We start from the raw sequence: 15,001 nt of genomic DNA on the forward strand, positions 1-15,001 counted from the left end.
AAAAGTCTTATTTACCTCAAATTTGTAATCCTCCAAGAAGCTAGCCAGAAACTAGCCAGAAGCGGCGCAGCGCGGCTCGGAACGGAACATACCGGACCAATTTTTCTCTCCATGTCCCTGGATTTCAACCGCTAACTCTGGACATTCATACCTGGATCTCACAGCTAGCTAGCTGCTATCCGTGTGACTATCGGCTTTGGTCGATTCCGGAGCAAACATCAATTATTCCGGAGCGAGCCAGCTAAAGAGTTCCATCAATCACTCCTGGGCTACAATCACCTATCCGGACCCGTTTTACTGCCTACGCGGAGCCCCACCGGGCCTTCACAACTGGACTGCCAACGTTATCTACCCGAAGGAGTTATCCTGCTGGCTCCTCCGTCGCCACGTTACCTGAACGCCCGTCTGCGGCCCGCTAACCGTTAGCTGTCTTATCGGCTGCTATCTGAATAGACAATCGGACAATTTATTTTATTTTATTTTATTTTAATTATTATTATTTTTTCTTCTTGGGCCTCTAGAACTATATCTATCGTTTTTTTGTTGTTGTGTGATTTGGATTAATCCCCTCTACCACACGGAACCCCACTAATCTACTGACGGAACGCAAGAGGTGGCTAATAACAGACCTCCATCCTATGCTAGCTTGCTACTGATGGCCTGGCAAGCTGTCTAAATCGCCGTGACCCACAACCAACCTCTCTCCTCACTGGACCCTTTTGATCACTCGACTAAGCATGCCTCTCCTTAATGTCAATATGTCCTGTCCATTGCTGTTCTGGTTAGTGTTTATTGGCTTATTTCACTGTAGAGCCTCTAGTCCACCACCCACACATGCAATGACATCTCCTGGTTTCAATGATGTTTCTAGAGACAATATCTCTCTCTTCATCACTCAATACCTAGGTTTACCTCCACTGTATTCACATCCTACCATACCTTTGCCTGTACATTATACCTTGATGCTATTTTATCGCCCCCAGAAACCTCCTTCTACTATCTGTTCCAGACGTTCTAGACGACCAATTCTTATTGATTTTAGCCATTCCCTTATTCTACTCCTCCTCTGTTCCTCTGACGATGTAGAGGTGATTCCAGGCCCTGCAGTGCCCAGCTCCACTCTTGTTCCCCAGGCGCTCTCTTTTGACGACTTCTGTAACCGTAATAGCCTTGGTTTCATGCATGTTAACATTAGAAGCCTCCTCCCTAAGTTTGTTCTATTCACTGCTTTAGCACACTCTGCCAACCCGGATGTTCTAGCTGTGTCTGAATCCTGGCTTAGGAAGAACACCAAAAATTCTGAAAATTTAATCCCAAACTACAACATTTTCAGACAAGATAGAACTGCCAAAGGGGGCGGTGTTGCAATCTACTGCAAAGATAGCCTGCAGAGTTCTGTCCTACTATTCAGCTCTGTACCCAAACAATTTGAACTTCTACTTTTAAAAATCCACCTCTCTAAAAACAAGTCTCTCACCTTTGCCGCCTGCGAAAGACCACCCTCTGCCCCCAGCTGTGCTCTGGACACCATATGTGAACTGATTGCCCCCCATCTATCTTCAGAGCTCGTGCTGCTAGGCGACCTAAACTGGAACATGCTTAACACCCCAGCCATCCTACAATCTAAACTTGATGCCCTCAATCTCACACAAATTATCAATGAACCTACCAGGTACCTCCCCAAAGCCTTAAACATGGGCACCCTCATAGATATAATCCTAACCAACTTCCCCTCTAAATACACCTCTGCTGTCTTCAACCAAGATCTCAGCGATCACTGCCTCATTGCCTGCATCCGTAATGGGTCAGCGGTCAAACGACCAAGGCAAGCATTTTCTAGCAGAAATTTGCTTCCTGCAACACTAACTCAAAAAAGTTCTGGGACACTGTAAAGTCCATGGAGAATAAGAACACCTCCTCCCAGCTGCCCACTGCACTGAAGATAGGAAACACTGTCACCACTGATAAATCCACCATAATTGAGAATTTCAATAAGCATTTTTCTACGGCTGGCCATGCTTTCCACCTGGCTACTCCTACCCCGGTCAACAGCACTGCACCCCCCACAGCAACTCGCCCAAGCCTTCCCCATTTCTCCTTCTCCCAAATCCGTTCAGCTGATGTTCTGAAAGAGCTGCAAAATCTGGACCCCTAAAAATCAGCCGGGCTAGACAATCTGGACCCTTTCTTTCTAAAATTATCTGCAGAAATTGTTACCACCCCTATTACTAGCCTGTTCAACCTCTCTTTCGTGTCATCTGAGATTCCCAAAGATTAGAAAGCAGCTGCGGTCATCCCCCTCTTCAAAGGGGGGGACACTCTTGACCCAAACTGCTACAGACCTATATCTATCCTACCATGCCTTTCTAAGGTCTTCGAAAGCCAAGTCAACAAACAGATTACCGACCATTTCAAATCTCACCATACCTTCTCTGCTATGCAATCTGGTTTCAGAGCTGGTCATGGGTGCACCTCAGCTACGCTCAAGGTCCGCCATCGATAAGAAACATTACTGTGCAGCCGTATTCATTGATCTGGCCAAGGCTTTCGACTCTGTCAATCACCACATCCTCATCGGCAGACTCGACAGCCTTGGTTTCTCAAATGATTGCCTCGCCTGGTTCACCAACTACTTCTCTGATAGAGTTCAGTGTGTCAAATCGGAGGGTCTGCTGTCCGGACCTCTGGCAGTCTCTATGGGGGTGCCACAGGGTTCAATTCTTGGACCGACTCTCTTCTCTGTATACATCAATGAGGTCGCTCTTGCTGCTGGTGAGTCTCTGAACCACCTCTACGCAGACAACACCATTCTGTATACTTCTGGCCCTTCTTTGGACACTGTGTTAACAACCCTCCAGGCAAGCTTCAATGCCATACAACTCTCCTTCCGTGGCCTCCAATTGCTCTTAAATACAAGTAAAACTAAATGCATGCTCTTCAACCGATCGCTACCTGCACCTGCCCGCCTGTCCAACATCACTACTCTGGGCGGCTCTGACTTAGAATACGTGGACAACTACAAATACTTAGGTGTCTGGTTAGACAGTAAACGCCCCTTCCAGACCCATATCAAACATCTCCAATCCAAAGTTAAATCTAGAATTGGCTTCCTATTTCGCAACAAAGCATCCTTCACTCATGCTGCCAAACATACCCTTGTAAAACTGACCATCCTTCCAATCCTCGACTTTGGCGATGTCATTTACAAAATAGCCTCCAATACCCTACTCAACAAATTGGATGCAGTCTATCACAGTGCAATCCATTTTGTCACCAAAGCCCCATATACTACCCACCATTGCGACCTGTACGCTCTCGTTGGCTGGCCCTCGCTTCATACTCGTCGCCAAACCCACTTGCTCCATGTCATCTACAAGACCCTGCTAGGTAAAGTCCCCCCTTATCTCAGCTCGCTGGTCACCATAGCATCTCCCACCTGTAGCACACGCTCAAGCAGGTATTTCTCTCTAGTCACCCCCAAAACCAATTATTTCTTTGGCCGCCTCTCCTTCCAGTTCTCTGCTGCCAATGATTGGAACGAACTACAAAAATCTCTGAAACTGGAAACACTTATCTCCCTCACTAGCTTTAAGCACCAACTGTCAGAGCAGCTCACAGATTACTGCACCTGTACATAGCCCACCTATAATTCAGCCCAAACAACTACCTCTTTCCCTACTGTATTTAATTAATTAATTAATTTTTCTCCTTTGCACCCCATTATTTTTATTTCTACTTTGCACATTCTTCCATTGCAAATCTACCATTCCAGTGTTTTACTTGCTATATTGTATTTACTATGCCACCATGGCCTTTTTTGCCTTTACCTCCCTTATCTCACCTCATTTGCCTTTACCTCCCTTATCTCACCTCACATCGTATATAGACTTGTTTCTACTGTATTATTGACTGTATGTTTGTTTTACTCCATGTGTAACTCTGTGTCGTTGTATGTGTCGAACTGCTTTGCTTTATCTTGGCCAGGTAGCAATTGTAAATGAGAACTTGTTCTCAACTTGCCTACCTAACTTTTTCATTACATTTCATTACATTTCATTATAGTACAACGGTTGATTTGTCTAATCTTAGCAATTTCTTCTTAGCTAGCTACATAGCCGTCCTTGTATCAGAGATAATTGCATAATTATCGTATTTCGTCGCCCTAACGTAGCCTTCACTGCTATTCGCCCAGCAGCTAGCCAGCTAGCAAACGCTAGCAAACGCCCACAGATTAGCAGCACTGTAGTACTATTACACTCAACTGAACGACTTGATTAGTTTAGTGTTAGCTAGCTACATAGCTGTCTTTGTATCCAAGATAATTGTGTAGTTTAGAGTGTGTAGTCTTGGAGTGATTATCTTAATTTACCGAGGTTAGCTAGCCAGCTATTTGTCGTCCTTAACGTAGGAGACTCTGCTAGCTAGCTAACAGCTAACAGCTAGCCAACGTCTACTGAATTGAACTCAACAACCCGGTCGCACTCACAGGTAGTATCACATTTTCATTTCATTTCATTACAGTACAACGGTTTGATTTGTTTGATCGTAGCTAGCTACATAGCTAGCTACATAGCCGTCTTTGTATCAAAGATAATTGTGTAGTCTAGAGCGATATTCTAGGTTAGCTAGCCAGCTATTGTCGTTCTTTTAACGCAACGTAACGTAAACAACACTGCTAGCTAGCCAGCTAGCCCCCGAATAGCAGCACTGCAGAAACTATTACACTCAACGGAATGACTTGATTAGTGTAGTGTCAACAACGCAGCTACTGCCAGCTAGCCTACTTCAGCAGTACTGTATCATTTTAATCATTTTAGTCAATAAGATTCTTGCTACGTAAGCTTAACTTTCTGAACATTCGAGACGTGTAGTCCACTTGTCATTCCAATCTCCTTTGCATTAGCATAGCCTCTTCTGTAGCCTGTCAACTATGTGTCTGTCTATCCCTGTTCTCTCCTCTCTGCACAGACCATACAAACGCTCCACACCGCGTGGCGCGGCCACCTAATCTGGTGGTCCCAGCGCGCACGACCCACGTGGAGTTCCAGGTCTCCGGTAGCCTCTGGAACTGCCGATCTGCGGCCAACAAGGCAGAGTTCATCTCAGCCTATGCCTCCCTCCAGTCCCTCGACTTCTTGGCACTGACGGAAACATGGATCACCACAGACAACACTGCTACTCCTACTGCTCTCTCTTCGTCCGCCCACGTGTTCTCGCACACCCCGAGAGCTTCTGGTCAGCGGGGTGGTGGCACCGGGATCCTCATCTCTCCCAAGTGGTCATTCTCTCTTTCTCCCCTTACCCATCTGTCTATCGCCTCCTTTGAATTCCATGCTGTCACAGTTACCAGCCCTTTCAAGCTTAACATCCTTATCATTTATCGCCCTCCAGGTTCCCTCGGAGAGTTCATCAATGAGCTTGATACCTTGATAAGCTCCTTTCCTGAGGACGGCTCACTTCTCACAGTGCTGGGCGACTTTAACCTCCCCACGTCTACCTTCGACTCATTCCTCTCTGCCTCCTTCTTTCCACTCCTCTCCTCTTTTGACCTCACCCTCTCACCTTCTCCCCCTACTCACAAGGCAGGCAATACGCTCGACCTCATCTTTACTAGATGCTGTTCTTCCACTAACCTCATTGCAACTCCCCTCCAAGTCTCCGACCACTACCTTGTATCCTTTTCCCTCTCGCTCTCATCTAACACCTCCCACACTGCCCCTACTCGGATGGTATCGCGCCGTCCCAACCTTCGCTCTCTCTCCCCCGCTACTCTCTCCTCTTCCATCCTATCATCTCTTCCCTCTGCTCATACCTTCTCCAACCTATCTCCTGATTCTGCCTCCTCAACCCTCCTCTCCTCCCTTTCTGCATCTTTTGACTCTTTTGACTGTCCCCTATCCTCCAGGCCGGCGCGGTCCTCCCCTCCCGCCCCGTGGCTCGACGACTCATTGCGAGCTCACAGAACAGGGCTCCGGGCAGCTGAGCGGAAATGGAGGAAAACTCGCCTCCCTGCGGACCTGGCATCCTTTCACTCCCTCCTCTCTACATTTTCCTCCTCTGTCTCTGCTGCTAAAGCCATTTTCTACCACTCTAAATTCCAAGCATCTGCCTCTAACCCTAGGAAGCTCTTTGCCACCTTCTCCTCACTCCTGAATCCTCCTCCCCCTCCCCCCCTCCTCCCTCTCTGCAGATGACTTCGTCAACCATTTTGAAAAGAAGGTCGACGACATCCGATCCTCGTTTGCTAAGTCAAACGGCACCGCTGGTTCTGCTCACACTGCCCTACCCTGTGCTCTGACCTCTTTCTCCCCTCTCTCTCCAGATGAAATCTCGCTTCTTGTGACGGCCGGCCGCCCAACAACCTGCCCGCTTGACCCTATCCCCTCCTCTCTTCTCCAGACCATTTCCGGAGACCTTCTCCCTTACCTCACCTCGCTCATCAACTCATCCCTGACCGCTGGCTACGTCCCTTCCGTCCTCAAGAGAGCGAGAGTTGCACCCCTTCTGAAAAAACCTACACTCAATCCCTCCGATGTCAACAACTACAGACCAGTATCCCTTCTTTCTTTTCTCTCCAAAACTCTTGAACGTGCCGTCCTTGGCCAGCTCTCCCGCTATCTCTCTCTGAATGACCTTCTTGATCCAAATCAGTCAGGTTTCAAGACTAGTCATTCAACTGAGACTGCTCTTCTCTGTATCACGGAGGCGCTCCGCACCGCTAAAGCTAACTCTCTCTCCTCTGCTCTCATCCTTCTAGACCTATCGGCTGCCTTCGATACTGTGAACCATCAGATCCTCCTCTCCACCCTCTCCGAGTTGGGTATCTCCGGCGTGGCCCACGCTTGGATTGCGTCCTACCTGACAGGTCGCTCCTACCAGGTGGCGTGGCGAGAATCTGTCTCCTCACCACGCGCTCTCACCACTGGTGTCCCCCAGGGCTCTGTTCTAGGCCCTCTCCTATTCTCGCTATACACCAAGTCACTTGGCTCTGTCATAACCTCACATGGTCTCTCCTATCATTGCTATGCAGACGACACACAATTAATCTTCTCCTTTCCCCCTTCTGATGACCAGGTGGCGAATCGCATCTCTGCATGTCTGGCAGACATATCAGTGTGGATGACGGATCACCACCTCAAGCTGAACCTCGGCAAGACGGAGCTGCTCTTCCTCCCGGGAAGGACTGCCCGTTCCATGATCTCGCCATCACGGTTGACAACTCCATTGTGTCCTCCTCCCAGAGCGCTAAGAACCTTGGCGTGATCCTGGACAACACCCTGTCGTTCTCAACTAACATCAAGGCGGTGGCCCGTTCCTGTAGGTTCATGCTCTACAACATCCGCAGAGTACGACCCTGCCTCACACAGGAAGCGGCGCAGGTCCTAATCCAGGCACTTGTCATCTCCCGTCTGGACTACTGCAACTCGCTGTTGGCTGGGCTCCCTGCCTGTGCCATTAAACCCCTACAACTCATCCAGAAAGCCGCAGCCCGTCTGGTATTCAACCTTCCCAAGTTCTCTCACGTCACCCCGCTCCTCCGCTCTCTCCACTGGCTTCCAGTTGAAGCTCGCATCCGGTACAAGACCATGGTGCTTGCCTACGGAGCTGTGAGGGGAACGGCACCTCAGTACCTCCAGGCTCTGATCAGGCCCTACACCCAAACAAGGGCACTGCGTTCATCCACCTCTGGCCTGCTCGCCTCCCTACCACTGAGGAAGTACAGTTCCCGCTCAGCCCAGTCAAAACTGTTCGCTGCTCTGGCCCCCCAATGGTGGAACAAACTCCCTCACGACGCCAGGACAGCGGAGTCAATCACCACCTTCCGGAGACACCTGAAACCCCACCTCTTTAAGGAATACCTAGGATAGGATAAGTAATCCTTCTCACCCCCCCCCCCCTTTAAGATTTAGATGCACTATTGTAAAGTGACTATTCTACTGGATGTCATAAGGTGAATGCACCAATTTGTAAGTCGCTCTGGATAAGAGCGTCTGCTAAATGACTTAAATGTAATGTAATGTAATGATACAGTGAATTATAATTGAAATAATCTGTCTGTATCACAATTCCAGTGGGCCAGAATTTTACATACACTAAATTGATTGTGCCTTGAAACAGCTTGGAAAATTCCAGAAAATTATGTCATGGCTTTAGAAGCTTCTGATAGGCTAGTTGAGTCAAAAAAAGTTGTAGACCTTCACAAGTCTGGTTCATCCTTGGGAGCAATTTCCAAATGCCCGAAGGTACCATGTATAAACACCATGGGACCACGCAGCCATCATACCGCTCAGGAAGGAGACGCGTTCTGTCGCCTAGAGATTAACGTACTTTGGTGCGAAAAGAGTAACTCAATCCCAGAACAACAGCAAAGGACCTTGTGAAGATGCTGGAGGAAACAGGTACAAAAGTATCCATATCCACAATAGAAGTAGTCCTATATCGACAGAGCCTGAAAGGCCACTGCTCCAAAACCGCCATAAAGCCAGACTACGGTTTGCAACTGCACATGGGGACAAAGATCATACTTTTGGAGAAATGTCCTCTGGTCTGATGAAACAAAAATATAACTGTTTGGCCATAAGGCCCATTGTTATGTTTGTAGGAAAAACGGGGAGGCTTGCAAGCCGAAGAACACCATCCCAACCATGAAGCATGGGGGTGACAGCACCATGTTGTGGAGGTGCTTTGCTGCAGGAGGGTCTGGTGCACTTCACAAAATAGATGGCATCATGAGGTTGGAAAATTATGTGGATATATTTAAGCAACATCTCAAGACATCAGTCATGAAGTTAAAGCTTGGTCACAAATGGGTCTTCCAAATGGACAATGTCCCCAAGCATGCTTCGAAAGTGTGGCAAAATGGCTTAAGGACAAGGTCTTGGAGTGGCCATCACAAAGCCCTGACCTCAATCCTATAGAACATTTGTGGGCAGAACTGAAAAAGTGTGTGCTAGCAAGGAGGCCTAAAAACCTGACTCAGTTACACCAGCTCTGTCAGGAGGAATGAGCCAAAATTCACCCAACTTATTGTGGGAAGCTTGTGGAAGGCTACCCGAAATGTTTGACCCAAGTTAAACAATTTTAAGGCAATGCTACCAAATACTAATTGAGAGTATGTAAACTTCTGACCCACTGGGAATGTGATGAAAGAAATACAAGTTTAAATAAATGATAATAATTTCCCATTCTTTAAATTTTTATTTATTTATTTATTTTTACCCCCTTTTTCTCCCCAATTTCGTGGTGTCCAATTGCTAGTAGCTACTATCTTGTCTCATCGCCACAACTCCCGTACGGGCTCGGGAGAGAAGAAGGTTGAAAGTCATGCGTCCTCCGATACACAACCCAACCAAACCGCACTGCTTCTTAACACAGTGCGCATCCAACCCGGAAGCCAGCCGCACCAATGCGCAGGAGGAAACACCGTGCACCCGGCCACCGCACACTGCGCCCAGCCCGCCACAGGAGTCGCTGGTGCGCGATGAGACAAGGACACCCCTACCGACCAAGCCCTCCCTAACCCGGACGGCGCTAGGCCAATTGTGCGTCGCCCCATGGACCTCCCGGTCGCGGCCGGTTACGACAGAGCCTGGGCACAAACCCAGGGACTCTGATGGCACAGCTGGCGCTGCAGTACAGTGCCCTTAACCACTGCGCCACCCGGGAGGCCAATTTCCCATTCTTAAAATAAAGTGCTGATCCAAACTGACCTAAGACAGATAATTTTTACTAGGATTAAATGTCAGGAATTGTAAAAAACTGAGTTTAAACGTATTTGGCTAAGGTGTATGTAAACTTCCGGACATCAACTGTACATGCAAGGGGCAGAGAGAGTTACAGTTTACTTTAGATAAATCAAATCTCTATGGACCTAACAAGGTCTCTTCTGTCACTACTCTGATAATCGAATATATACTATTTAGCGTACACTTTTATCCAACGGGACTTACAATCGTGCATATCATATTTTTCATCTTAAAATTACAACATTTTGGAAACAGAAGGGTGTCTTTTTTACATTGTTCATGACTTTAGAGTTGGCACTATGCATTGGTGACGTTCTCCCGAACCATGAAAAACAGCCCCAGACCATTATTCCTCCTCCACCAAACGTTACAGTTTGCACTATGCATTGGTGACGTTCTCCCGAACCATGAAAACCAGCCCCAGACCATTATTCCTCCTCCACCAAACGTTACAGTTGGCACTATGCATTGGTGACGTTCTCCCGAACCATGAAAAACAGCCCCAGACCATTATTCCTCCTCCACCAAACGTTACAGTTGGCACTATGCATTGGTGACGTTCTCCCGAACCATGAAAAACAGCCCCAGACCATTATTCCTCCTCCACCAAACGTTACAGTTGGCACTATGCATTGGTGACGTCCTCCTGGCATCTGCCAAACCCAGATTTGTCCGTCGGACTGCCAGGTGGTGAAACGTGAGTAATTAAATGTACATTTCAGTCACTGAGCAGACAGTCTTATCCAGATCAAGTGCCTTGCTCAAGGGCTCATCAACAGATTTTTGACCTTCTCGGCTCAGGGATTTGAACCAGCGACCTTTCAGTTACTGGCCCAAACGCTGTTAACTGCTAGGCTACCTTATTCATCACTCCAGAGAACACGTTTCCACTGCTCCAGAGTCCAATGGTGGCGAGCTTTACACCACACCAAACAAACCTTTGCATTGTGCATGGTAATCTTAGGCTTTTGTGCGGCTGCTCGGCCATGGAAACCGACGAACAGTTCTTGTGCTGACGTTGCTTCCAGTGGCAGTTGGTAGTGAGTGTTGCAACCGAGGACAGACAATTTATAAGCGCTTACGTGCTTCAGCACTCGGTGGACCTGTTCTGTGAGCTTGTGTGGCCTACCACTTTGTGGCTGAGCCGTTGTTGCTCAGAGACATTTCCACTACACAATAACCCCCCAGCTGAACAATACTGTTTGGATTCAGGATATTTCAAATACTTACCTTTGATTAAAATGTAATATTTTAAAAAGAACAAAGCAGAAGTGTGATACAGTTTTAAAACTCGTCTCAGTGACGGTCGAGGTTTTAAACCAAGAGCAGACACACTGGTTCAGTTGAGGAACTAGCTAGATAATCACCAGAGACTCATTTGAAATAAAGACTAAAGTCTATTGAACATGTGATATAGTGTTTATTAAACGTTACAAAGTGTATCGCTGTGTGTACTACTGCTCACTGACGGGAAAGGTTCAGTCGAGGTTCCCCTTTAAAGGAGATGGTTAAGCACCATACAGACTAATTAAATAATGGATTCATTAATTGACTTTCACAGCGAGCCCGATCTGCAAATTAGAAAAGTGATTCAAGGAGCTCACTATGCCAGACATACACTATAGTGTATAATTGCATCACTTTTTCAACTTCTAATGAACAAAACTGTTTCAAACTCTAATTTAGAACAGATCTATTCAGTCAGGTTAGCGTCAAAACACAAGGTTAAGAAATAATGCATTGGATCTGATGCATTGGATCTGATGCATAGAATCTGATGCATAGAAACTGATGCATAGAATCTGATGCATAGAATCTGATGCATAGAAACTGATGCATAGAATCTGATGCATAGAATCTGATATATAGAAACTGATGCATAGAATCTGATGCATAGAAACTGATGCATAGAAACTGATGCATAGAAACTGATGTATTGGATCTGATGCATAGAAACTGATGCATAGAATCTGATGCATAGAATCTGATGCATAGAATCTGATGCTTAGAAACTGATACATAGAATCTGATGCAAAGCTTTGACTATGTACAGACTCGGTGAGCATAGCCTTGTTATTGAGAAAGGCCGCCGTAGGCAGACCTGACTCTCAAGAGAAGACAGGCTATGTGCTCACTGCCCACAAAATGAGGTGAAAACTGAGCTGCACTTCCTAACCTCCTGCCCAATGTATGACCATATTAGACACACATATTTCTCTCAGATTACACAGATCCACAAAGAATTCGAAAACAAACCAGATTTTGATAAACTCCCATATCTACTGGGTGAAATACCACCGTGTGATATCACAGCAGCAAGATATGTAACTTGTTGCCACAAGAAAAGGTCAACCAGTGAAGAACAAACACAATTGTAAACACAACCCATATTTATGCTTATTTATTTTCCCTTTTGTACATTAACCATGTGTACATCGTTACAACGCTGTATATATACATAATATGACATTTGTAATGTCTTTTATTCCTTTGAAACTTCTGTATGTTAAATGTTTACTGTTAATTTTTATTGTTTATTTCACTTTTGTATATAATCTACCTCACTTGCTTTGGCAATGTTCACATATGTTTCCAATGCCAATAAAGCCCCTTGAATTGATTTGAATTGAATCTGATGCATAGAAACGGATAAAATCCAATCAAATGTTATTAGTCACATGCACCGAATACAACCTTATTGTGAAATGCTGACTTACGAAGCCCCTAACCAACAATTCAGTTAAAAAAAATACACATAGTAATAATACTAGATAAAAGTAACAAGTAATTAAAGAGCAGCAGTGAAATAACAATAGCGAAACTATATGCAGGGATGTACCGACACAGAGTCCATGTGTGGGGCCACTGGTTAGTTGAGGTAGTATTTACATGTAGGTAGAGTTAATTAAAGTGACTATGCATAGATGACAACAGAGACTGGCAGTGGTGGGGAGGGAGGGGAGGGGGGAGAAATGTGAATAGTCTGGGTAGCCATTTGACTAGATGTTCAGGAGTCTTATGGCTTGGGTGTAGAAGCTGTTTAGAAGCCTCTTGGACCTGGACTTGGCACTCCGGTACCGCTTGCCGTGCGGTAGCAGAGAGAACATTATGACTAGGGTGGCTGGAGTCTTTGACAATTTTTAGGGTTTTCTTCTGACACCGCCTGGTATAGAGGTCCTGGATGGCAGGAAGCTTGGCCCAGGTGATGTACTGGGCTGTTCGCACTACCCTCTGTATTGCCTTGCGGTCGGAGTTGCCATTCCAGGCAGTGATGCAACAAGTCAGGATGCTCTCGATGGTGCAGCTGTAGAACCTTTTGAGGATCTGAGGACCCATGGCAAATCTTTTCAGTCTGAGGGTGAATAGGTTTTGTCGTGCCTTCTTCACGACTGTCTTGGTGTGCTTTGACCATGTCAGTTTGTTGGTGATGTGGACACCAAGGAACTTGAAGCTCTCAACCTGCTCCACTGCAGCCCCGTCAATGAGAATGGGGGCGTGTTCGGTCCTCCTTTTCCTGTAGTCCCCAATCATGTGTTGTTGTAACTACATGGATGTTACAGTCAGAGATAATTATGGATGTGGATGTGCTGTTGTAACTACATTCAGTGACTCCAATGGATTTGATAGAGAAGCAGCTTTGATTAATATTTTGTGGAATTTTCTCTTATGTTCAGTCCTCTTAATCCTGTAGTCAACAATCATGTCCTTTGATCATGTTGAAGGAGAGCTTGTTATCCTGGCACCACACGGCCAGGTCTCTGACCTCCTCCCTATAGGCTGTCGCGTCGTTGTCGGTGATCAGGCCTACCACTGTTGTTTCGTCCACAGCGTAATGATGGTGTTGGAGTCGTGCCTGGCCGTGCAGTCATGAGTGAACAAGGAGTACAGGAGGGGACTGAGCACGCACCCCTGAGGGGCCCCCGTGTTGAGGATCAGTGTGGCGGACATGCTGTTACCTACCCTCACCACCTGGGGGCGGCCCGTCAGGAAGTCCAGGATCCAGTTGCAGAGGGAGGTGTCTGATGCATGGAACTGATGCATAGGATTCACATGTGAGTATATTAGTTACATTTCAGCATCCACTTTTACATCAAAATCATTGATAGTCATCAGTACCACTATTTAATATATATTCTACAGTCTCATCTCTCGCTCCACTATTTTCACCGTCAGGCCATTAAACAGATAAGAAAAGTATTGCACGTTTAAAATATATCAATTTTCACTTAATTGCGTCATTTATATGGCTCCCCTCTTTAATCTGGCACATTAACACTGCGTTCTAGCACTTTGTCATCATTAGGCTTCGTCTGTATCCTTATGTGCCCTTCTGTTGTACATAGCCTCTGATTCCCAACAGGACAGTGAGGTGTTGACATGCTGGCATTCCCCATCCAGTGTTGTATAGCCCAACACACACACACACACACACACACACACACACACACACACACACACACACACACACACACACACACACACACACACACACACACACACACACACACACACACACACACACACACACACACACACCTTCTCGACAACTAGACAATATCCTTGCTATGTCTGAGCGTTTTTTGGTGTCTCCTGATTGTAAATCTGAGAGCAGGAGAGGAGACAAGTCATATACATGTATCTAAACATGCTCTATATTCATGAAGACCTTATATCCAGCAATGCTATGCACCCCCCCCACACACACATATAGTATAGCATAGTAACATATAGTATGGTATAATAAAGAATAGTATAACATAGTATAGTAAAGTATAGTATAATCTAGTACAATATAGTATAATATAGTATAGTATAACAAAGTATAATATAGTGAAGTATAGTATAGCACAGTAAAGCATAGTATACTATAGTATTGTAAAGTATAATGTGTAGTATAGAATAGTATAATATAGTATAGTGTAGTGTAATAAAGTATAGTATAATATAGTACAGTATAGTATAGCAAAGTATAGTATAGTATAGTATAAAATTGTATAATATTGTATAGTATAGTTTAAATTATAGTACTGTATAGTATAATATGTCGCCAGGTCGCAGTTGCAAATGAGAACTTGTTCTCAACTAGCCTACCTGGTTAAATAAAGGTGGAATATATATATATGTATATATGTATATATGTATATATATATGTGTATGTGTATGTGTATAGGGAGTTTTTCTTAGCCACTGTGCTTCTACACCTGCATTGCTTGCTGTTTGGGGTTTTAGGCTGGGTTTCTGTACAGCACTTTGAG

The sequence above is a fragment of the Oncorhynchus keta genome, chromosome 17 (assembly GCF_023373465.1).
Source record: "Oncorhynchus keta strain PuntledgeMale-10-30-2019 chromosome 17, Oket_V2, whole genome shotgun sequence".
NCBI lineage: Eukaryota > Metazoa > Chordata > Actinopteri > Salmoniformes > Salmonidae > Oncorhynchus > Oncorhynchus keta.